Source organism: Cynocephalus volans, chromosome 14, assembly GCF_027409185.1.
Source record: "Cynocephalus volans isolate mCynVol1 chromosome 14, mCynVol1.pri, whole genome shotgun sequence".
Lineage (NCBI taxonomy): Eukaryota > Metazoa > Chordata > Mammalia > Dermoptera > Cynocephalidae > Cynocephalus > Cynocephalus volans.
In genome coordinates, this window is record NC_084473.1 from 73603376 (window position 1) to 73628452 (window position 25077).

Here is a 25077-nt window from a genome sequence, read left to right on the forward strand (position 1 = left end):
ATTGACTTTCACTGTGAAAGTTTAACAAAGTTTACCTTATTACAGTAGCTGATAAACATGATCTTATCTTCATGTTTACTCTTACATTTCTTAGCCACTGAATTTATTTTCTTTGCCTGTATGTGTATGTGTATGTATATATTTATGTGTGTGTGTGTGTATGTATATACATGTGTGTATATATGTATATATGTGTGTGTGTATATATGTGTGTGTGTGTATATATATATATATATTTTTTTTTTGTATTTAGCTCAATTTTTTTCTTCTTACCCTACACATACCCCGTATATTCTAGGAATATTTTTCCTGTGTGCTTATCAAATTATAGTTTGTTTGGCCCTTCCTTTATTTAAATCCCACTGCACTACTATTTTGCACACAATTCTCAAATTTTGTCTTTGTTTGATACTATTTCCTTACTGTATTTCATAAAGACTAATACAAACACTCTTGTTTTACGTGTCTTTAGTTATTTCAGTGATAATTCAGGTGGTAACTTGAATTAAGTATATGGTCATAAATCATTATCTTCAGAGAGAGTATCTCATTGCCTTTTTCACCTTCCTGAAATAGTCACATAAGGTGATCTACACATGAGGCATCCTTAATATTGCTGTTGTATAGATGTAAGTTTTTTTTTTTTTAAATGAAATTCACTTTATACTTAGCCTATTTTTATTTAGGCTTCTGATCATATTTTTGTGGGGAAAGCTCTATTGGAAAGGTAATACTAAAATTTCTTAAATATAATGGAACTTTGATTACCTGGCCAATATTTTACAAACAGCTCAAGTGAGAAATAAAGACAAACCTGTTTAGGTCTTTCTGAAAGTTTCTGTTACAGAAACTTATCTACTCTGAGAAATTAACTTGCCCCAGACACTTATGTTAAAACTAAAGCAAAATATGCATAATTGATGTCATAATAATAATCTTTAAATTGTAACTCAGTCATTCAAACTGTACCATACTGCCTTTGAAATATATTTTCTTGAACCCTTTTCCTTTTGATCCATCTAAGTTCTATGTGATTACATAGATAAACCATATAGTCATCCCATTTCTCTTTCTCTTTGGTTAATTGAAGCCATAAACACGATTCAGCAAGGACTTGATGGATTAAACTAAAACCCATTCATGTACCTATACAAAATTCCAAAGTCTATTTCAATTCTATTCAACTTAAAATGTTACTAAACATCCACTGTAGGCCAACATTCTTTTAAGTACTGAAGGTGGTAGAGAGATAAATACACATATTTCACACTGTTAAAATGCTTTTTAAAAATTCACAATAGTCCTAACACTACTGATACATTAGGGAACAATTTGAGCATAATACAAATTTTGCATTTGTTTATGCATGATTTCATCTTTGAACAACAGTAGCTGAATTCAGAAAAGTGCACCCAGCTGAATTGAGCCACCGTGCAGCCATAAATACACATACATACACATACCTCAATCATCTACCACCTGTCTTAGTTCATTGCATGTGTTATGAGCCCCATTGATTCATATCCCGTGTTAAAACTTGTCATCCAATTTTATACAGAGCTCCTTTCACCTCTCTATAATGACTAACAAGTTGAACTCTTCTGTCATAAGCAGAATTCTAAGATGACCTCTAATGACTCATGTCTTTGTCTTATCTCTTGCTCTTGAGTAGGAGAGACTTGTAACTTACTTCTAAACAGTAAAACACGGCAGAGGTAATGGGATATCTCTCCCATTATTATGATACATCATATGGCAAAGATGAAGAAAATTTAAATATATAACTAAATTCCCTACTTGGTTGACTTTAAGTTAAAAGGTAGATTATTCTGAGTCAACTTTATCTAATCAGATGAGCTCTTTAAAAGAGGGTCTATAGGTCTGACACAGAAGAAGTTAGAGATGCTTTCGGCTATCTATGGAAAAGCAACAGCCATGTTGTGAACTCCCCGTGGACAAGGTTGGCTTCTAGGAGCTGAGGGCCACAATCCAGCAACCCTGAAGCCTATTCTTCCAACAACCTAAATGAACTTGGAAGAGGACTAGAGCTTTAACAGAAATTGCAGCATCAGTTGACAACTTGATTTCAGCCTGTAAGAGACTGAGCAGAGGATCCAGTTAAGCTCTGCCTGGTTTTATGACTTGTATAACTTAAAGATAAAAAATGATTGTTGTTTTAAGCCACTAAGTATGTGGTGATTTTGTAAGCAGCAATAGAAAACTAATAGATCCCTGATGCCAATATCCATAAACTTCAGGCCATTTTCAAGGTAAAGTGCCATTTTTGAGTAGTATTCACGTATTTCTTAACCATTCACTATGTGTAAAAGCATGCTACTGTTTGTATCAGGTTCCTATCTTTTCTTAAATCTCTTCCTAACATAATTTTTGAGTGTTGTAACCCAAACCCATTTTTCACATAGATCCACAGCTTTTACTGTGCAATTTTACACAGCATGTTGATTTTCTTAGAAATACGTATGTCATGTTATATTAGAACTACCTGCACTCACAATAGATTTGGGGAGAAAACCTTATACGACTATTTATAATACAAGTATCCTATAAAGAATAAAACCTTTTTCTAATGGTATTTAATATGGTTGTCATATTTGCCTTCACACTTGTCTTTTTAAAATAAAAATAGTTTGTGAGGTCTTTAAAGATAAAATCAGGTTGTTACAAGTCTTTTCTTCCTAACTTGTATCCTTATAAACAACACGAGGTCAGTCTGACACTTCATTTAGGAGTTGCTTAGTGACTTTGTTTCAAGTTTTACTTTGGATAAATTGAGGAATCAAATTGCTTGGGGTTATAATGTTTTGCATTCAGAGAATATTTGGAGGTGTTAGTGAAATATAGAATATATCTAAGAGTACTCTAATGAAGGATTAACGTAGATCTTAAAAACATTTATTTTTTAAATATAGATAAGATAAACTATAATAGTCTTACAAAGAAAAATTTTTTAAACAAAGCTATGCCTTGGCAATCAACAATGGTACTGAATCACTCTATATTAGAACAAGTAAATTTTATACATATCCTGCATTATCTGCTTCCCTCCTTCTAATGAAAGCCCTTCATTGTCAATTATTAAAGAGCAGATTGCTGAAGTAAAATAGGACTGAATTACGGTCGACATTTTTATGGATTTTTATAATTATTATGATAATGGTGCTTTCATCAAGAAAAAAGAAATTATCCTTCACTTGCAACCACATACTTCTCCTTATCCTAAAATTCCCTAAAACCTACATCAGAGAAACTCATGTAAACACAAAACTTCCTCCTAGTTTCACTAGGACCAAAGAAAATCACATAAAAATTTGTCAAGATGATAAATGGGGACATAATATACTACATCTGCTTAATTTATTTCTGCATTCAAATTGCAAACAGGCAACTGTTTATGGTGATTTTACTTATGCCATTTGCATTTATGGTAATTAGCCATTTGCAATACTTAAGGTTCACCTGTTCATAGTGGAGCTCTACAGAGGTCTTTATCGGTAGTTATCCAACACTTTTCCTAGGATCCCTCCATTTGCTATACCTCCAAGAGCACCTTAGGAATTACCGCATGAATGTACATAGTTGATTAGCTTTGGGATGGGAAATTGCCCCAAAATGAGCCAATTTAATTTTTTTCCCTAGGATTTTAGAACTCTGTAAAGGCCTTGCCAATATAAAAATTCCAAAATTTAAACCATTGTTTTTCCTGACAGCCATGATTCTGATATGTCAAGTATGAGAGATAATGAAGCAAATGCCAGATATAAACAAAAACAAAAGGTGCAATGAAAAAGACTTCATGGTGGAGCTTGGTTCTTGAAACTGCTGCCTTTCCTGTGGTTTGGTTTTCCAATAGTCATGTATTTCAAGAACCAATATACTTATTTGTTTCCCCTTACTATTTTGATTGGGTTTCTGTCATTTGCAACCCATGTAATCCTAATTAATAAATTGTTCAAGAGACAGCAAAGAAACAAACATACTTGGATACCATGTAGCTTCCTAGCATGTGTCTTATGCTTGTCTCCCTCTGTTTACAAATTCAATCTGACATTTTTGGCTTTTTTTCTTAAGAATCTTTCTGTTTGAAAGCACTGATATCTCTCTCTAGGGTTCTCAACAGTTGGCTAAGCAGGTAAGTGGAGGTGAAAATGATGTCAGGTCAAGGGTCAAATCCTCCTCTGATTAGAAAGTAAAGAGATTTAATTCCTAATGTGACTTATCACTTCAGAGATCTTATTCTTGGAGAACAATTACACTGAAATGATTCAAATAAGCTGACTTATTTTGTAAAATACATGTCTCAATTGTCTTTCTAAATTCCATGCTCCAGGAAGGCAGAAAATGTGCTTTCCCAATTCTTATATGGCTGTACTTCAGATGTACAACAGTCACATAATAAAAGTTTGTTGAATCAAATAGAAGGACAGGAGCCATGTGGATGTAAAAATTTGGGTTTGTGACAGAAGTCACACTTTAGAATTATATTTCATATCTGATGCTTAAAATCCTTTAAAATATTGATAAAATAAAAATTCAGTGTTAATTGGAATTCTCTATTTTGACTGTCAGTTTTCTCATTTAAAACAGTAAAAGTGGTATCATGTATAATTTACTGAATAACAGCAAAAGCCATTCCGAAGTGTTATGAATATGTTTAACCAAAGACAGGACTAGAGGCTGAGATGGAAAGACTTCCATTTTGTGGTTTCAACATCAAATTCTGCAGTGTGCCTATGGGCCTGACCACTATACACAGAGGAGCTTTGAGGATTTTTGATGATGCAGAACAATCAGCCGTGAAAGATCAAAGGCTGGAACACTGAGGGCAAATATGGGTTCATGCATTTTAAAGGCAGTCAAGGCTTAAATAATCTCAGGGCACAGAATGAAGCTGCTGGTGCTGGTGAGATGGCCAATAAAAAAAGACAACTTACCATCTCTTTAGAGGAACAGGAAAAAACAAAAAACACAAAACACACAAAAAAATATAGCCCCGAATACTGACATCTCAGTTTTTTCAAGCTAACTGAATGACCGTTAGTTTAAGGGATAAAAAGTGCTTGTAAGGTTGCAACATAACCTGTTAAATTTCCTTTCATCCAGAAAAAAATTAAGCAAAGTCTATCAAAAAGTAAGAAGAGGTGTATTCATCTTTAATATAAAGTCATATTAAATGTATTTCCTGTGATTGATTCTATTATCTTATCTAATTTTACATGAACATTATACTGTTTTATGTAATGTAAGATGCTCTTTTGGCTTACTTTTAGAGTGAGTTAAAAATGATTTTTGTGAGCATTTCCATTACAAACGTGGGCAGATGACTAAAACACGAGTTTAGTTTATTACTAGCGAAAACCTCTCTGTGATCCTGTTGACTACATATTTGAACCTCAAGGTCAAGCCTACAAGCTCAACTTCTTAGGCAGATGTCTGGAATGCTTTAAAGAAATAGACACAAATTAGGTCACAGAGGTAAGGGTCAGAGATGTCACTGGAAGGAAGAAGTTTTGTTTTGTTCTGTTTCTTTGTAGAGTGGTATTAAATACCTACATGATCCACAAACTAGGGCCCATGGGCCACATCTAGCCTGTTCTACGACAAACGCAGCCACGTCCATTTATCTCTATAGTGGTGTCAACGACTGCTTTTCTGCTGCAGTGGCAAAATTGAGTGATTTCAACAGAAATCCTATAGCCCACAAACTATCTGGACATTTACAGAAAATGTGTCCACCTACACATTTGGTTCAGGAAGAAATATGAAGTGAGAATTTTAGGCCCGCTCTGCTGCAGCTCTTACTTTTTCTACTTTGGGTTCCCTTTGAGACTTATTTGCTGTTAGGGTGAGAAAGTCTAAATAACCTAGTACAGACTTAAGGAAAATTGAGAGTAGACATGCTTCTTTAAACAAAGTTAAATCCTTAGGTTCTCCCTGTGGTCCAGCATAATTTCCCAGGGCTTCAGACTGTAAGGAATTAAGACAAAGTCCTTCCTACCTAATAATAAGGTGAGCTTGCCTGCTGTTCTTTCCACCTAAATACCATGAGGAATTTAGGTGGAGGGCTCAAACTCCAGACCACATGCGCTGTCATCAGTGTCCTGACTAACAAATAAATCGTTTCAAAGAGAAAATCAAAGTGACCTCACATATCCTACCTTTGTAGCATGTTTTCAAAATGAAATAAGAAAAAAATTGGTGAATGCGCTTTGTAGTAAAGCACTAAATACATGTTAATGGCAATGAGTTTTTCTGTGTTTTGTTTTTTAATTTTTCTTTCTTACAGCAAATTTCCTTAGAATGGGATCCAGTTTGAGTTGGAAAATTACCTGTAGGTTTTTTATTGCTGCTGTTGTTGCTGTGTTTCGTTTGCTTTTTCATTTATTATCTTTCGGCAGAAAGACTGGGGATCAGTACTGTTTCAACTTCAGGCTCCATGTCGTAATGGTGTAATTTCTGACAGCCAATCCAAGACAAAACCATAAAACTTGTCTTAATGGAATTTTGCCTGTGGCTCCATCTGTAATTAGGTAGGGGATTGCCACTGCAACTCCATTACTGTGATTTCCAGGTGAGTCTCTTGGGGACCCTTTGGCTTCTGGGCTTCCAAACCCACAGAACTCACTGAGTGTTACATAAGTCTCAGCTGATTCTCAGACATATGTGCGTATGGGCACAGTGCACATGTGCACACATGGAATCATTAATATCAGTCAGTGGTTCTGTAACCAGGAAATGTGTCTAGGTTCTGGAGGTCTTTTTTTTTTTTTTTTTTCTCATTTTATCATTATTTTATTTCTTTGGGCATATTGGCTCGTTTGATGTAAGTACAATTCAATCTAGAGGCACAGAAGTAACCGCAGATGCCACATCAGAAGTGTGCTGATGACACCATCTGCTTTCTGCAATTCTCTCTTGGTCATTGATTTCTCTGGGAGATTTTTTTCAAAATAGTTGCACAATCTCACAGCATGTTGTGTGACATATGGAGTGAGTTTTCACTAGTGACTTTAGCATGCTGTAGTGGAAAGAGCAGGGGAGGTGGAATCAGAGGACCAGATTTAGAGGCCTGGATTGGTTTTCTCACTAGATAAAGTCATGCATCCTGCCTGTCCTTAGTTTCCTAATCATAAAATAATGGTAAATGATTATTAAAGCTGCCTAAGAGGTGCTGTGATGAGTAAATGAGAAAACGTGAGAAATGCTGAACAAATTATAAAATGCTATGTAAAAATACATTATAATAATTATATTTTTTCTTATGATTTTCTTAATGGTAGCCATATCATTTTCTAGCAATCCAAAGGCACCTTTTTACCCCAATACTAGTGATATTCACACCACTTGTGTCAGCATTAATTGAGGCTCATAAACCCTCTGTGATTTTTGAGGCATTCGACTTTTGTTTGAAATTTGTTTCATAGGAGTATCTTACATATAAACAAAACACTATAGGATTATGGAACAAAAACAATGAGAGAGAAGGAGAAAGAAAGGGAAAGAAGGAATTGAGAGAGAAAAGATCCTTTGGAAATAAAAACTAAATAAAACATACACTGAACTTCCTTATCAAGTACAACACCCATGTTAATATGGTGACATCTCCAATTCCCATCAAATAAACAAGGAAATTATTAAACAGAAGGGACTATTTACATTCTGCATTTTTTTTAGTAGCAATGTAAGCATATATCATAAATATTAGCAATAATACTCATGGCTCTCAAGATTGTGCTAGAATTACCTTCTATAATAAAATGAAGAAAAATGAAGGGGAAAACATTTCTTCAATCTCCTGTAATTTCTTGCCTTGGCTTTTTGTTGCACTGTTCTCCTTGACCTTTCTCACAATGCATTCTTTGATTCGTTAGTGTGGGACAAGTTTCTCTGGTTTGCTCATTGCCTACATAAACTCTCTTTCTTCCTCCCCAGCACCTAATGCATGCCAGCTGTCCCTCTGCTGATGAGAACAATTCTTCCCTGCCCTCAGGATTGAATGGACAAAATCCAATTGCCTGGCTAGGTACACATGTTCTCTAAAGATAAGACTTTCTCCATGAATGGATCATAAGGACGTAACTTAAAGGAAGAAAGTACAAGAAGTCATCTGGCCCTCGGTTCCAATGCACTTCCTTTTGTCCAGGTTTGCCAGCCATACAGCTGATATTTTGATACCTATTTTACTTTTGTTTTACTTCTCAAATCATTCAGAACCATTAAGGAAGTTGTGATTAATTAGCACCCACAAAATTGCAGCTGATAATTTCAATATCAGGGTAGTTTCCATTAAATGGAGAGAAAGGAGGACCGGCAGAACAGAGAGGCTAGTAAGTAAAAAATAGTGTTTTAAGACATAAAACAATAGTCTTAAGATTTTGTTCTCTGTCTTTTTGATAATGGCCGATCTAACTGGTATGAGATGATCTCAGCGTGGTTTTGATTTGCATTTTCCTGATGCTTATTGATGTTGATAATTTTTGTGTCTGTTGGCTGTTTGTATATCTTCCTTGGAGAAATGCCTATTTAGCTCCTTTGCCAATTTTTTAATTGGGTTACATTTTTTTTTTTTTAACTGTTAAGTTGTTTGAGTACTTTTTATATTCTGGATATTAATCCCTTGTCAGATGCATGATGTGCAAATATTTTCTCCCACTCAGTAGGTTGTCTTTTCACTCTGCTAATAGTTTCTTTTGCTGTGCAGAATCTTTTTTGGTAGATATAATACCAATGTTTGTTTTCCTTTTGTTGCTTGTGCTTTTGAGGTTGTATTTGTAAAGTCCTTGGCGAGTCCTACTTACTGAAATGTTTCCTCTATGTTTTCTTTCAGAAGTTTTATGGTTTCAGGTCTTATATTAAGTCTTTAATCCATTTTGAGTTGATTTTAGTATATGGCAAGAGGTACAGGACTAGTTTCATTCTTCTACATATGGATGTCCAGTTTTCCCAGCACCATTTATTGAAGAGGCAGTGTTTCCTCAATGTATGTTCTCATTGCCTTTGTCAAACATCAGTTGACTGTAAGTATGTGGGTTGATTTCTGTGTTCTCTATTCTGCTCCACTAGTCTGAGTGTCTATTTTTATGCCAGTGCCATGCCATTTTAGTTACCATAGGTTTGTAGTATAATGTAAAGTCAGATAGTGTCATGTCTCCGGCTTTATTTTTTCTGCTCAGGATTGCTTTGGCTATTTATAATCTTTTCTTGTTCTATATGGATGTTAGGATTGCTTTTTCCTGTTTCTGAAAAGAATATCCTTGGTATTTTGATGGGGATTGCATTTAATATGTAGATGGCTTTGGGTAGTATGGACATTTTCTCAATGTTAATTTCTACAATCCGAGAGCATGGAATGTTTTTCCATCTTTTTGTGTCAAATTTAATTTCTTTCAGCAATGATTTGCAGTTCTCATTGTAGAGATCTTTCACTTCCTTTGCTTAATTGATTTCTAGGTATTTTACTTTTTTGCTGATTATTTTAAATGGGCTTACTTTTATTGTTTTCTTTTACCACTAGTTCATTTCTTTTTTAATTTTAAAAATTGTAACATAGTTGATTGCATATATCTGTGGGGTACAGAGTTGAATATCAATACCTGTGTACAACACGTGAAGCTCACATCAGGATAAGTAGTATATCCAGCAATATACAATGTAATACTTTTTCATGCCCCTTTACCAATTTCCCCCTTAACCCTCCTTTCCGTTCTCTTTTCCCACCTGAGGTAACCTCAGTTTTGTTCTCTGTTTTTGAAAGTTCAATGTAATATTGCTGTATCTTTCTTTCTTTTTTTTTTCTTTATTTGTTAGTTTTTTAGCTTTCAGCTTACTAATGAGGATATATGGTATTTTTTTAAATGTGCTTGGCTTATTCCACTTGACATGGTTTTCCCTAAGTTCATCCACATTGCTGTGAATGGCAGTATTTCATTCTTTTTTATGGCAGAGTAGCACTGCATTGTGTAAATATACTAAGTACATTTTCTTATCCAGTCATCCAATGATGGACATATAGGTTGTTTCTAACTATTGGCTATTATAAATAGAACTGCAATAAACATGGTAGTGCAGGTATCCATTAGACATGATAATTTACACTTGATTGGGTATAACCCAGCAGTGAAATTGCAGGATCATATGGCAGTTCTATATGTAGTTGTTTCTGGAAACTACATATCATTTTCTATAATGACTGTACTGATTTATAGTCCCACCAACATGATGGTTCTTCTTTCTATGCATCCTTACCAGCATTTGTTTTTCTCTGTCTTTTTGATAATAGCCAGTCTAACTGGGGTAGAATGATATCTTAATGTGGTTTTGATTTGCATTTCCCTGATGCTTATTTTTTTTTTTTGTAGAGTCTTTAGGTTTTTTATATGTAGGATCATGTCATCTGCAAATAAGGACAGTTTTACTTTGTCTTTTCTAGTCTGGATGCCCTTTCTTTCTTTCTCTTGCCTGATTACTCTGGCTAGTACTTGCAATATAATATAAAATAAGAGTGGTGAGAGTGGACATTCTTGTCCTGTTCCTGTTCTGAAAGCTTTTTATCCCTCTCAGAATGATATTGGTGGTGAGTGTGCCATATATGGCTTTTTCTGTGTTGAGATATTTTCCTTCTTTACCTAATTTACTGAGCATCTTTATCATGAAGGATGTTGAATTTTGTCAATTTTTTTTTCTGCATCTATTGGAATAATGTTTTTTATGCTTGGTTTTGTTGATGTGGTGTATCACATTTATCAGCTAGCGTATGTTGAACCATCCTTGCATGAATCTCACTTAATCATGGTGTATTATTTTTTGATGTGTTGCTGTATTTTGATTGCTAATATTTTCTTGAGGATTTTTGTATCTATGTTCATCAGAGATATTGACATGTAGTTTTCCTTTTTTTTGTTGTATCTTTGTCTGGTTTTGTTATCAAGGTGATGCTGGCCACATAGAATGAGTTTGGCAGCATAGCTTCTGTTTCAATTTTTTGTTCCACTTTGAAGAGAATTGGTATTAATTCCTCTTTAAAGGTCTGACAGAATTCAGTAGTAAAGCCTTCTAGTCCTGGGCTTTTCTTTGTTGGGGGACTGCTCATTACAGCTTCAAATTCATTGCTTGTTATTGGTCTTTTCCAGTTTTTCTGTTTCTTCTTGGTTCAGTCTTGGTAGTTTGTATGTGTCCAGAAATTTATACATTTCCTCCAGATTTTCAAATTTGTTGGTTTATAGCTGTCCATAATAGTCTCTAATCGTTCTTTGTATTTCTGTGGTTATCAGTTGTAATGCCTTTTTCATTTCTGGTTTTTGTTATTTGGATCCTCTCTCTCTCTCTCTCTCTCTTTCTCTCTCTCTCTTTGTTAATATAGATAATGGTTTGCCTATTTTGTTTACCTTCTCATGAAACAAACTTTTTGTTTTGTTGATCTTTTCTGTCATTGTGGGGTATCTATATCATTTAGTTCTGCTCTGGTCTAAGTATTTCTTTCCATCTGCTAATTTTGTGATTGGATTGTTCTTATTATTTTAGTTCTTTGAGGTGTAGCATTAGGTCACTTATTTGAAGACTTTATTCTTTTGATATAAGTGTTAATTGCAATAAAGTTTCCTCTTAGCACTGCTTTTGCAGCATCCCACAGGTTTTGATATGATGTATCTTTCCTTCTGTTGGTTTCGAGAAATTCTTTGATATCCTGTTTAATTTCTTCTTGGACCCATAGGTCATTCAGGAACATGTTGTTTAATTTCCATGTATTTGTATAGTGTCTGGAGTTTTTCCTGTTATTAATTTTCAGTTTTAATCCATCGTGTTGTGAAAAGATACTTGAGATGAATTGGACTTTTAGAAATTTGCTGAGACTTGACTTGTGACCTAACATGTAGTCTATCCTGCAGAATGTTCCATGTGCTGATGAGAAGAATGTATATTCTGAAGCTGTTTGATGAAATATTCTGAAGATATCTACCAGTTCTAATTGGTCTAAAGTGTGGTTTAAGCCCTGTGTTTCTCTGTTCATTTGTGACCTAGATGAACTGTTCAGTGTTGAGGGAGGAGTGTTTAGGTCCCCCACTATTATTGTATTGGGGTCTATCTCTTTCTTTAGGTCTGATAATGTCTGCTTTATATATCTGGGAGCTCCAGGGTCTTGTGCCTATGTATTTATGATTATTATGTCTTCCTGCTGGACAGATCCCTTTATCATTATATAGTGGTCTTGTCTCTTTTTATTGTTTTTGGTTTAAAGTCTATTTTGTCTGATATAAGAATAGCTACTCTTGCTCATTTTTTGTTTCCATTTGTGTTGTATATATTTTTTTTCATCCCTTCACTATTAGTCTATGTGTGTCTTTACAGGTGAGGACAGTCTCCTGAAGACAGCATATAGTTGGGTCTAGCTTTTTAATCTAATTTGTGAGTCTGTCTTTTGAGTGGGGAATTTAATCCGTTTATAATTAAGGTTGTTATTGAGAGGTACTGTCTTTCTCCTGGTGTTTATTGCTTTTGTTTAGATGTTTTAAATATCTTTTGTTTCTTTCTTCTACTGTTATTATTCATTCTCAGTGTTTGATGTTTTCTTGAGGTAGTAAGATTTCTTTTTTTTTTCTCCCTTGCACTTGTGTTTTAATAGTCATTTTGTTCTTTCTTGGGTATTCGTGGTAGTGATTACTGTTTTTCAGACTCCAGATGTGGGACTCTTTTGAGAATTTCTTGCAAGACTTATCGTGTGATGGTAAACACCGACAGGTTTTGCTTGATTGAGAAATACACTATTTCTTCCTCATTTCAAAAGGATAGACTTGCTGGGTATAGTATTCTTAGCTAACAGGGGTTTTGTTTGTTTGTTTGTTTCTTTTTCTTTTAGCATTTTGAGTATGTCATCCCATTTTCTTCTGTAATGTTTCAATTGAGAATTCTGTTGGTAGTCTGATGGAGACTCCCTTACAGGTGACTTGATGTTTTTTCTCTTGCTGTTTTTAATATTCTATCTTTGTCTTTGTGCTTTGCCAGTTTTACCATACTGTGTCTTGGAGAGGATCTTTTTTGGATTGAATCATTTTGGGGATCGTTGACCTTCCTGGATCTGAAAGTCCATGTCTCTCCCTACACATGGGAAGCTTTCCATTACTATTTCAATGTCTTTATCTTTTAATGTTGTCTGCAAGCTTTCTTAGATGTTCTTCATTTTTTAAATTCTTTTTTCATTTTTTTTGTTTGTTTTTCTGGGTTATTTTGTAGAGACCATTTTTGAGATCCTAAATTATTTATTCTGCTTTTCCTAATATGCTACTTAAGCTCTCAGTTGCATTTTTTAATTATTGAAAGAATTCTTCAGATCCAGGAGTTCTGCCACATTCTTTTTTAAGGTATTAATCTCTTTGTAAATTTCCTACTTCATATCCTGGATATTTTCTTCTCATTTCATTGTGTTGTCTGAGTCTTCTCCTATCTTATTGTGTTTCCTTAATATCATCACTTGAAGTTCCTTTTCAGTCATTTCGGGGGTTTCCAGTTCTGTAGGGTCTGGTACTTGAGAATTACTATATTCCTTTGGTGGTGTCATATTTTCTTTCTTTTTTTTTCATATTTCTAGTATTTCTACGTTGATTTCTGGTCATCTGGTAGATCAGTTGCTTCTTCTATTACTCTACAGTGGACTTTGATGATAAAGACTTCCTTTTATTTTGCAGGCTCCTCTGGTAATTCTCCTTATGTGAATGCAGTTGAATATGAAGCATGCCACCTGCCCAATGGTCATGGCTGCTTTTGTGACAGCAAGCTTTTCTTGCAGTGATTGAGGCTGTGGTGGTGGCTATTATGGACCACCTCTGTGGAAGTGATCTGGGGCCTCCTTATCCCAATGGTGGCACTCCTCCTGCTCTCTATACAGGCAGGCAGAGGGCTGCCTGGGGCTTTTGTCTGCCTTGGGCCTTCCTGTCCTTGTGGCAGGACTCCTCCTGCCTTCTGTGGGGCTGGGGGTTGAGGTTGCCCAGGGCTTTTCTCCACTTTGGGCCTCCTTATCATGAAGGTGGTGCTCCTCCTGCCTTCTGTGTTATTCTTTGTATTTCTGTGGTATCAGTTGTGATGTCTCCTTTTTCACTTCTGATTTTTGTTATCTGCGTCCTCTTTTTTAAGTTAGCCTTGCTAATGGTTTGTCTACTTGTTTATCTTGTAAAAAAGCCAACATTTTGTTTTGTGATCTTTTGTATTGTTTTTTGTTTGTTTGTTTGTTTGTTTGTTTTTTGGTCTCTATTGTATTTAGTTCTGTTCTGACTGATCTTAATTGTTTTCTCCTGTCTTCTTAATTTGGGGTTGGATTGTTTTTGTTTTTCCAGTACTTTGAGGTGTAGCATTAGGTTGTTTATTTGAAATCTTTCTATTTTTTTGATGTAATCATTTATTGTAATAAAATTCCCTCATAATACAGCTTTTGCAGTATCTTACAGGTTTTGGTATACTGTGTCTTTATTTTTATTAGTTTCAAGAAATTTTTTAATTTCCTGCTTAATTTTTTCTTTGACCCATTGGTCATCCAGTAGCATGTCATTTAACTTCCATATGTTTGTGTAGTTTCCAGAGTTTTGCATGTTATCAATTTCTAGTTTTAATCCATTGTGGTCTGAAAAGATACTTGAAATAATTTCAATTTCTTTAAATTTTTTCAGACTTGATCTGTTATCTAACAGGTAGTCTGTCCTGGAGAATGTTCTATGTGCTGATGAGAAAAATGTATATTCTGTAGTTGTTGGGTGAAATGTTCTGTAGATATCTGCTCGGTCCCACTTGTCTAATGTGTAGTTTAAATCCTGTGTTTATTTGTTGATTCATTGCCTAGATGATCTGTCCAGTACTGAGAGAGGTGTATTGACGTCCCCAACTATAATTATGTTCAGGTTTATCTCTTTCTTTACGTCTTTGTCTCCTTTTACTATTTTTGATTTAAAGTGTATTTTATGTGATATAAGAATAGCTACTCCTGATTGTTTTTGCTTTCCATATGTGTGGTGTATCTTTTTCCATCCCTTCACTATTAGTCTGTGTGTGTCTTTACAGGTGAGGTGAGTCTCTTGAAGACAGATATGTCTAGATTTTTAATCCAATCTGTGAGTCTGTGTTTTGAGAGGGGAGTTCAATCCACTTAAATTTAGGGTTATTATTTAAAGGTATTGTCTTACTTTTGGCATTTCAGTGGTTTTTTCTTTGGAGGTTTTTAAATATTTTTTGTTCCTTTCTTCTCCTTTCCTTGTTTATCCTTGATGATTGTTGTTTTTTGAGGTGGTTTAGTTTCTCTCTCTCTCTCATTTGAATTTTTATTCTACCAGTGGGTTTTATTCTTTCTTGTTTATTCTTAGTAGTGATTACTGCTTTTTAGATTCCACCTGCAGAACTCCCTTGAGGATTTCTTGCAGGACTGGGCACGTGGTGGTGAGCTGGTAAAGTTTTTGTTTATCTGGAAAATACACTTTTTTCCTTTATTTCTGAAGGGCAGTCTAACTGGGTATAGCATTCTTGTCTGGCAGGGTTTTGTTTGTTTGTTTGTTTGTTTGTTTGTTTTCTTTCAGTATTTTGTATATATCATCCTATTTTCTTCTGATCTATAGAGTTTCAGTTGAGAAGTCTACTGTTAGTCTGATGGGGACTTTCTTATATGTAATGACATTTTTTTTCTAGCTGTTTTTAAGATTCTCTCTTTGTCTTTGAGCTTTGCCAGTTTGACTATAATGTGTCTCAGAGATAATCTTTTTGGATTTTATTGGTCTGGGATCACTGAGCATCCTGTCTCTCCCTATACCTGGGAACATTTCTAAAATTATGTTGTTGAATAAATTTTCAATGGCTTTTCCTTTCTCCTCCCCTTCAGGAACACCCATAATTCAGATGTTTGTGTACTTAGTCTGTCTGCTAGCTCTCTTAGATTTGCTTCATTTTTTGTTTTGGATTCTTTTATCTTTGCTATTATTTTTATTATTCTTTTGTCTGCCTTGGTTATTTCAAAAGACTGTCTTCAATATCAGAATTTTTTTCTTCTGCTTGTTCTGACCTGCTGCTTAAGCTCTTGGTCTTGTTTTTTATTTCATTAAATAAATCCTTCAGCTCTAGAAATTCTGCTACATTCTTTTTGAAGGTGTTAATCTCTTTGTAAATTCCTTCTTCATATCCTGGATTCTTTTTCTCATTTCATTGTGTTGTTTTTCTGAGTCTTCCCATATCTCATTGAGTTTCTTTAAGATTTTTGCTCAGAATTCATTTTTAGTCACTTCAAGGTTTCCTTGCTCTATTGGGTCTAGTACATGAGAATTACTATATTTCTTTGGTGTTGTCATATTTTCTTGTTTTTCCATATTTCTAGTATCTTTACATTGATGTCTAGTCATCTGGTAGAGAAGGTGCTTCTATTACTCTGGAGTGGGCTTTGAGGAGAGAAACTACCGCATCTTTTCCAGACTCTGCTGGTGACTCTCATTGTGTCAATGAAGTTGAGTGGTTGGTGGGCTGCCTGCATGGTGGCTTTAGCTGCTGCTGTGGTGGCAAGCTACCTTTGCCCTGGCAATGGCTGTGACAGTGGCTGTGGTGTACCACCTGTGTGGAAGTGGTGTTTGCAGCAGTGATGGGGGCTGTGGTCCCTGGGCACATTCCTGACTTCTGTCAGGTGGGGGATGCCCCTGGCTACTATAAATAGCACATTTTTAAAACTCATAAAATATAAATTCCTTTCATCTGAATCTCATACCAAAGTAATCCGTGAGTAATCAGTAAGAGAAATATGCTTTCTCCTATAGTTATGTTATCCTATTCTACTACTGTATAACCTGATGATTACTGCATACTAAAACTGTTTTCCTGTGTCCAAAAATAGCCATTTTTATTCTCACACTGTTGTACAATTAGCTTTTTGCCCACAGAGGTTCCTCATTTTATAAGCACTACTGTAAGAATCAAATTTTATATATTTAGTTATGCAGAGTAATTATAGAAAGATAAATAGAATTGATGTATGTAAAAAGAGAGGAGTACTTATTAATGTTTTAGAATTTATTACTAAAACTAGCCTTAGGCATAAATAATTGCATTCTAGAATATTATATTCTGAAATAATAATATGCCAGGTTTTGATCCATCGGTGTATAGCATTATCCATTACATTGACTGAAAGCTGTCAGATAAATCTCTCCTCAGTTACAAGGTGTTGACTGGATCAGAGACTAATGATTTAAATAAATAAAGAGGAAGATATTTCTAAGCATAGCATTAGTGTCAGAATCAATAAATTACCTCTGCTGGGTATTTATTAGCACCTAGAAATACTAGCTTTAGAGGTGGCTATGACATTTCTGGGAAGTGTGATAAAAAAATTTAACTTTTACCCCAAATTTCCATGCATATCTTCCCTATTTTACTAAATTATTTAAGGTTGAGTTTTAAAACATATTGGTAATAGTCTGCCCTACACAGATACTCCCATGTTGAGCAATAACATCTTCCAGTCAGTGGCTAAGATATCATTAGCTTTCACATTGATTTACTGGTGCTCAATTTGGATCAGGTCAGGACTCCAGTTTTCAAAGCAAGATTTTGAATTAAATGGAAGTGGAGAACTCTAATCTGCAGAACAAGTAATCTACAGAAAAGGTCTCTGTCTTTGTCACAGGATTTCTTTTGAAATACTACTAGAAGTTAAGTATAATGTTAAATATAATAATTAATAAAATAGAGTATATATACATACACACATATGCATAACTTTATCAGAAAGATAAATTATATTGGAAGGTAATTTTTAGTGACAGAGAGTAACTGTGTTGAAGGATGTAAAAGTAATTGAGTTAGAGTTTAAAGATCTTCATTTAGATCTAGTTGTATATATGACAGTCATATGACTAAGGACAGGGAAATTATGATTTTGGAATTTTAGATGTCTCATTTGTAAAATTCAGATTACTGTACCTTTCTCTTTTTGGTTGCTGCCAAGCTTCCATTTCCATTGATTGGTCTTCTGGTAATGTGTAACAACCATTTCTCCAGGCAAAAACAAAACAAAACAAAAAAACCTCTGATGTGTAGCAGTTGCTAAATTTGCAATGAGTAAATTTTCTCACCATGGCCAATTTTAAGGTATCAATTTGATCTCACTGAACACGGAAATGGGAAGATGCAACCTGAATCAAGCTTTATAAACTGGCACGTGCTGGTTGCAGCACAGCACTGCTCTCATTGGAAAACGTGGTTGATAATATGCTACAGAGTTTCTCACAAAAAGCAGATGCTCACTAAATCTTTGTTGAATAAATATGTGCATGAAAGAAATCTAAGGACATTTACCCATATAGGAAAAATAAAGAATGTATTAAGCTGTCTATTAGCTTAATGTAGCAATCCTGTAAAGCTAATTCGTGATCAAAATTAAATTCTGGAAAGTAATTAGAGATTCTTTATTCTCAATTCCATATTCTTTGGGAAAAGAAAAAGTATATGACCTAGATAAAATTTTAATTAAATATGCTGATTACCAAACTTTCTGAATTCAATACCATTTCACCAAAAATAGAAAAGAATACGAAAGTAAGAATAATATAATCAATATGATTGTCTCAGTACACACTTATTAGCATTCAGGAGCAAGGAAGACAAAAGATAAAAATGGCATTGAGTAGCTAACAACCTAAACCTAAGTAATGGGAAACTGTATCTTTCAGGACAGGTTGTATATTATGCATAAAAAAACTTTGCAGAAATAGACATATTCAATCTTTTACTGGAAATTTTCCCATTCAAAGAGACAATTAAGTACATCTGAAAACATGCCATCTTATCAGTAAATCCATGGTGTCAGTGACAAAAGGAAGCCACAAAAGGGCCTTAATAAGCATAGTCTGTGGGTGAGGACTGAAGAGAGACATATAAAACACTGTGGTTTATGTGATCATTCCATTGCCCAACTCTAAGGAAATTCACACAGCGTACAATTAAATCGTGTTCCTTATGAACCAAAATTTGACCCAAAAGCCCTCAGCCATAACCATAGTACACAAGATAAAAATATTCATGATGGTTATCAACTTACATGAACCAAAATATCAGTGTTTAGCCACAATAACAAAAGGGAAAAAAGGGAGTTCCTAGGAATTTTCTTCTGGAAGCTGCATAACACTTTCACGACTCTTTTCCTGTGGTGATGTGATGGAGAAAGTGGCACCAGAATCAAGTATGGTGGTTACTCATTTCTGATTTTTAGATAGAACTCTCTAATCTTTTAAAACGTGATTTTGCTTATGCTTCAATTTTTTTTTTACTTTAGGCATTATAAAAGATAATAGGTAGTTCTTATCGATCTTTATCAAATCTATATATATTTTAAAAAATACATAACCCTAATACCACTTACATAGTAAATCCTTGGATTAAATTTTCACTTATGTGCGGTAAAAGAGCTAAGGCAGGTGTTGATGTTGTTTAAAGTTTGTGGGCTTTTCATTTATTGGCTTTATTTTGTTAATATTATTCTGAGTATTTCCCTCCTCAGCATTTTAAAGATATCAGACAATGAGCTTTTTCTCCCAATTTGTATTATTTTATAAAATAATTTCTGGTAAAGGAAGTTTCTGTATACTGGTAGGTACGTATCATCAGTTCATTTCAGTAGCTTTTATTTTTCTACTTACATTCCTCAGTTCTAAGTCTATCTAATTGGCAAGTACAGAGAAAGTCAAAAGAGTAGTCTTGATGGTTTGGGCTAATTAAAAATTCTTTATTTGGCCCTAACTGTCTGGCAAAAGTAAGCATCTGGCAAAGAGTATCATACTGATCATATTTTAGGCAGTTGTAATGAAACTATTATGATTTATCTTAATTTCAAAGAAGAAGAATATAAATTATAAAAATTCTATTTCAAATTATGGTGATTCTTTTAGAACTGTATTACTGATGATGGATCCCAAAATTTTATTAAAAAGGGTATTTTTATGACTGCCTTTTATTGCTTGTAGTTATGTTTTGGGAGATGTGATGTGACACCTGGTATGTTTGTATACGTGAATTAATGAGCTGGATTATAATGAGTTTCACTGAACAAAAGGAGATACTACATTTTGAGTGTCTGTTTTCCCTAATTTTTTAACAAATTGAAACTTACAAAAAGCTAAGTGATATTTTTTTAAGGAAAGAGGTCTTAAAATGCTGTTCTGTAATTTGATTATACTAATTGGCAAGGAGCAATACAATGATGGAAGCTTATTTTTGAAAGGTAATAGTCTTTATAATATATCCAAAAAAATAATTTAATAGGAAAAGCAAACAGCAAAATGTTTTAAATTATTCACATTTTATATAAAAGTTCTTATTTTCATCAGGTCTTCTTTTAATTTTAATTTTATATACACAGTCCTAAACTAGTCTTACAATATTACGAATCCAGCCTATAACACTGAGGATCCCAACAAGGAAATTCCTCGGGAAGGAGAAGGAGCAACAGGGGATTTGATGTTCGATATTTTTATTTATTTATTTATTCTATTCAGCAAAGTTATTCTCTATAGATCCTCTGTGACTACGAAATAGTGGTGGGGCTTCAGTTTGCATCAATTGTGTTTAAGTCCACCTTTTTTTTTTTTTTTTTGTCATTTTTTCGTGACCAGCACTCAGCCAGTGAGTGCACCGGTCATTCCTATATAGGATCTGAACCCACGGCGGGAGCATCGCCGCACTCCCAGCGCAGCACTCTACCGAGTGTGCCACGGGCTCGGCCCTAAGTCCACCTTTTGCTCTACAAAATTATTTGCTCCACAGACAATTTGAAGATAACACATCTCTATTATGCTAATAGTGGAAAAAAACAGAGTGTCATAATGTAAACTTGGAACCAACTACATGTCTATTAGCAGAGGAAGAGATAAATAACCATTCTGTATTCCATCCATTCCTGTTGACCCATTTCATCCTCATTCCTAGTGGGAATTGAGTCTATGAACAAAATAATGCATTAAAATTTAGCCACGTGATCCATGTTAGCAAGAGAATATCTGTTTGTCCTAACTATACATTTATGCTAAAGAATGTAGAGTCAGAATGAATGGGACTTGCAGTTTGGAGGAGTCAAGATTTTGAGTGAGAACCTGAGAGCCAAAGAGGGACAGAATGAAATAAAATGAGATGGAGAGTGGGATGAAGGGATGAGCCTATAGTGGGAGTTGCTGAGACATGCTGACCAAAGAAAAGGGCGAAAGAAATGTGAGTGTTCATGTCATACTAATTCAGCCAGATTTAAAAATCATTCAGAGAAGTGTAATGAAGAAATCTTTGTATTACTCTTGGACTCCCAAGTATATTGCTAACAGTCTGAGTATGACAGGTTTTCAGATAAAGACTGTATCATCTGGTCTACTCATGTATTTCCAGGATATCCATACAGTAGCTGACTTATGTCAGTATGGAACTGACACGTAAGTTCTGAGGTAAAGCAATTTCCAAGGAATTTTTTTTAAGTAAAAAACAAAGAAAAAAATTCAGAAAAATGTTATAAATTAATTTTCTTAATTGAACACAATATTAATGAAGACATGTTTTGTTTTCACAAAAAAAGAGAAAATGCTGAAACCATATTCTTGACATTATAAAAACCAAATTTAGTTGCAATAGACCACTAAAATACATACAGGATTCTGCCACTTGTCTCCATGGAGTAGTTGGGTTACCTAACATACCTAATTTTGCATGCATGTGTTGTTAAAAGAACAATTGACTAGGAATGTGAAGACCTGGTGTCTTTTTTTCTATTTATGACTTTGTACATACATTTAACTTCTTGTCCTCAGTTTATTTATCTACAAATCACGGACTACACAATATGTAAGTTCATTTCCAGATATTAATTTTATGCCTTGTTGAATCCCCTAGAGATCCATTTAAGAATTTATGTTGCATTAACATTGGCTTCAAATAGATCATTGAAGAATCATAACTCAAATTTCATGTATTTACATTTATATAGGACAAAATATTAAAATAAATTTGTTTAAATTTTACTCATACTTATGAGTGTTTCTAGGCAAATGCATGCATATTTTTATACATAGAAAGACAAATACTTAACACTGGTGAGATAATACACTTACTTATTTCGTTTTTAGACTTTTGGAACCCTAATGCAAGAGGCATGAACCCAGAGGAAATGTTCAGTGTGAAGAAACCTAAATATGAGGATACTTCAAAAAGTTCATGGAAAAGTAGCATTACATGATAATATAAATCTTTCTATGGACTTTTTGGAGTACCCTCATAACAGTGTTTAAAATACTAACAAATTCACATGTTTTAGCCATTGGGCACAGAACACATCTGGCCTCATTTTGCATGTGTGATTCACTGGAAATAATGTATTCATAACCTTAAAATGGGGTCTGCTACAGAAAAGAGAGAACAAAAGGTATGTCTAATAATATCTGTCATTATAGCAATTATAGTACTAATGATGATTATACTTATTTTATCATTATTGTCTCATGCCTGTTGACTTCTATAAAGAGCTCAAGGGTCTTCAATCCTGGTCACTTCATTTTCTTATCATCCTCTACCAAAAGTAGAAGTACTGATAACATTGGATTATGACCAAGGATACTGATTATATTTCAATTCTAGGTGAAGAGCATTTAATTTTAAGATCTAATATAGATCTGGTATGTTAAAGCCCTTTGCTTCAAGGTCATTTTCCTTCTCCTAGCTAGAATCTTGGATAATCAAAGGTCCTGGGGCTGCCTGATTTCTGGGATATACCTCTTTCTTAAGACCTGAGAGAGATAATTTAGAACTCTACTAAATGTTAAAGAAAGTATGCATTTTTCCTTTCCTTTTATTCTTAGACGTTTTTTCTTGCCATAAAATAGTAAGATAGTTTTAGAGATAAAATATAGAGGAAGAGAGAACTAAGGAATACATTAGATCTATTAGAATACACATCTAAGTCTGTCTTTTCTACAAGAGAAAGTTTGGGTATCTGTGTAGTTCAACTTAGTTCACCAGAGTCTGAGGTTTAGTCCTACCTGAAAACAAAGAATAAAATGTTCCTTACTTGGTGTCCTCTGCATTTGAATCTTCCTGAGGAAACTTGTACTGCCATAGTTATATTAGGATGGATTTCAGGAATTGTGGGTTTGTGGCCTCTGATAACCTTTCCACCAAGCCAATGGATTACAGAACATCAGGGACAATTTATATTCTTTTACCTATTTCAGTCAATTAATGGGAAAGCTGTTTGGTAGCGAATCAAAAGAAGGCTAGAGATAAAAAACAAAACAGAAATACCACAAATATCTGATATGGTAAATGACAACAGAAGAGTGGCATGCTATGAACAAAAATCAGAAAATCTAAATCAGAACAGGATATTTGGTCTACGAAGAGTTGTTTCTGAGGTTTGTGTCAGCAGATCATGAACAAGCTAGGCAAATCTAGAAAAATTCTCCATATCCCACTTTCTAGATAAATAGATAAATATTTAAGCTCCAAAACCTTCCATGTTTACTAGAAGAGAAGATACTACCTTTTAGTAATTTTTTTTAACTGATAACTTCTTATTGAAAAAATTGGGGGGACTAAACATTTCTTAAGGGCAATGTTCGTAGCTATAACAAGTAAACCTTTAATTTTACGTGGCTTAACAAAATTTATTTCTCACTCAAATAATATTTCAGCACAGGCTTTCTAGCAGTCTTTCCTCTGCATGAAGATTTATGAATCCTATTCCTTTTATCATGTAGTTCCAATACTTCCTAATGTGGAGTGTACTAAAAAGCATATGTACTTCACAGGGCCTGGTTTTCCAAAGCCTTTCAGTTTCAGATATTGACCTTGCAGAGGACTGGAAATTTCCTTCAGGCTATAAGTCTCTGTTGCAAGATAAGGATTGTGGCACAGCAGGTTGCTGGATCAATGACAGACTCGTTACTGATTGTTATGTAAAGATACTGAGAAATTGCTATAGAAGGAATGTTTGCTAAGATCAAACTTGTTGATAAGATCACTTAATTGCCTTACTGGAATGTCATCTGGCTTGTTTCACTGAAAGTTACCAGCCTATATTGTTAAACTATAGTCCCACTTTTGTTCTCTTCCTGTAACTTCCTGGTCTGGAAAATAAATGCAGAAAGAGAACCCCAATTTGGTGTTAATTTCCCAAGGAAGGGATCCCTCTCACTTGAGGGTTCCAGCAGGAGATTAACCACTTTGGGGCCTCTCACTGCTCAGAAGAGATGGGCTTTGAGTAAGCCTTTGCATCTCCATCACCCAGGGAAGTGGAGTGACAAATCTGTGGGGGGCGAAGCAACACAAAGCAACACCCTAAGACCTTGAAACCCACCACATTCAACATTAAATGAGGGAAAGAGTAGTGAAGGCATATCTGCTTCTTAAAAACTAGAAAATTATATGTATCCTTCTGCTCACATTTCATTGGTGAAAAGTCACATAGTCACATAGCCTTGCCAGAATTAAAGGGAAGCCTGGGAATGTAGTTCCTGGTTGCATGGCTCCCTTCCAGTGACACATTCATATTAGGGAAAGTAAAATACATATTTGGTAGCTATCTATTGACTCAGTCTTGGTATTGAAAAAATAGAACTAATATTTCACCATTTTTAAGATAAATGCCAGTGTTTCTTTCTTGACTATGCTAAATAATAAGTCTTCTGCTGACCCAAATTAGCAGAACAGATTTTATCCAAAATTGTTACAGGTATTCCAGACAATCTTAGATAGTCTGATTTTTCAGTGATATCCTTTTGGGGAATTAGTATAAACTGTCTTCAAGCTGGCCATAGATCATCCATAAATCCTTTTATTTCTCAGGGAATTTTGAAACGAAAAAAAATTCTTGGAGGATTTTCCCAGAGTATTCTTGATTGACACCACTTACTGCTGTGTTCAAATGAACATGTTACTGACACCTATTCGCTGTTTCAAAGTAAGAGGGATTGGTTCTTCAAATATTCTTTTTCTCTTCGTTTTATAGATGTGCAGATCCCAGATTTTATTTGCTATCTAGACGTCAGAAAGAGAGTTCCAAAGTGGGCATGTGGATTA

General features: G+C 34.5%; 1 protein-coding gene across 1 annotated transcript in view; it reads right to left on the reverse strand.

The window, feature by feature from the left end:
• LRRTM4 (leucine rich repeat transmembrane neuronal 4) overlaps positions 1 to 25077 on the reverse strand; it is a 765263-nt gene that overhangs the window by 161234 nt on the left and 578952 nt on the right. The window lies entirely within an intron of this gene.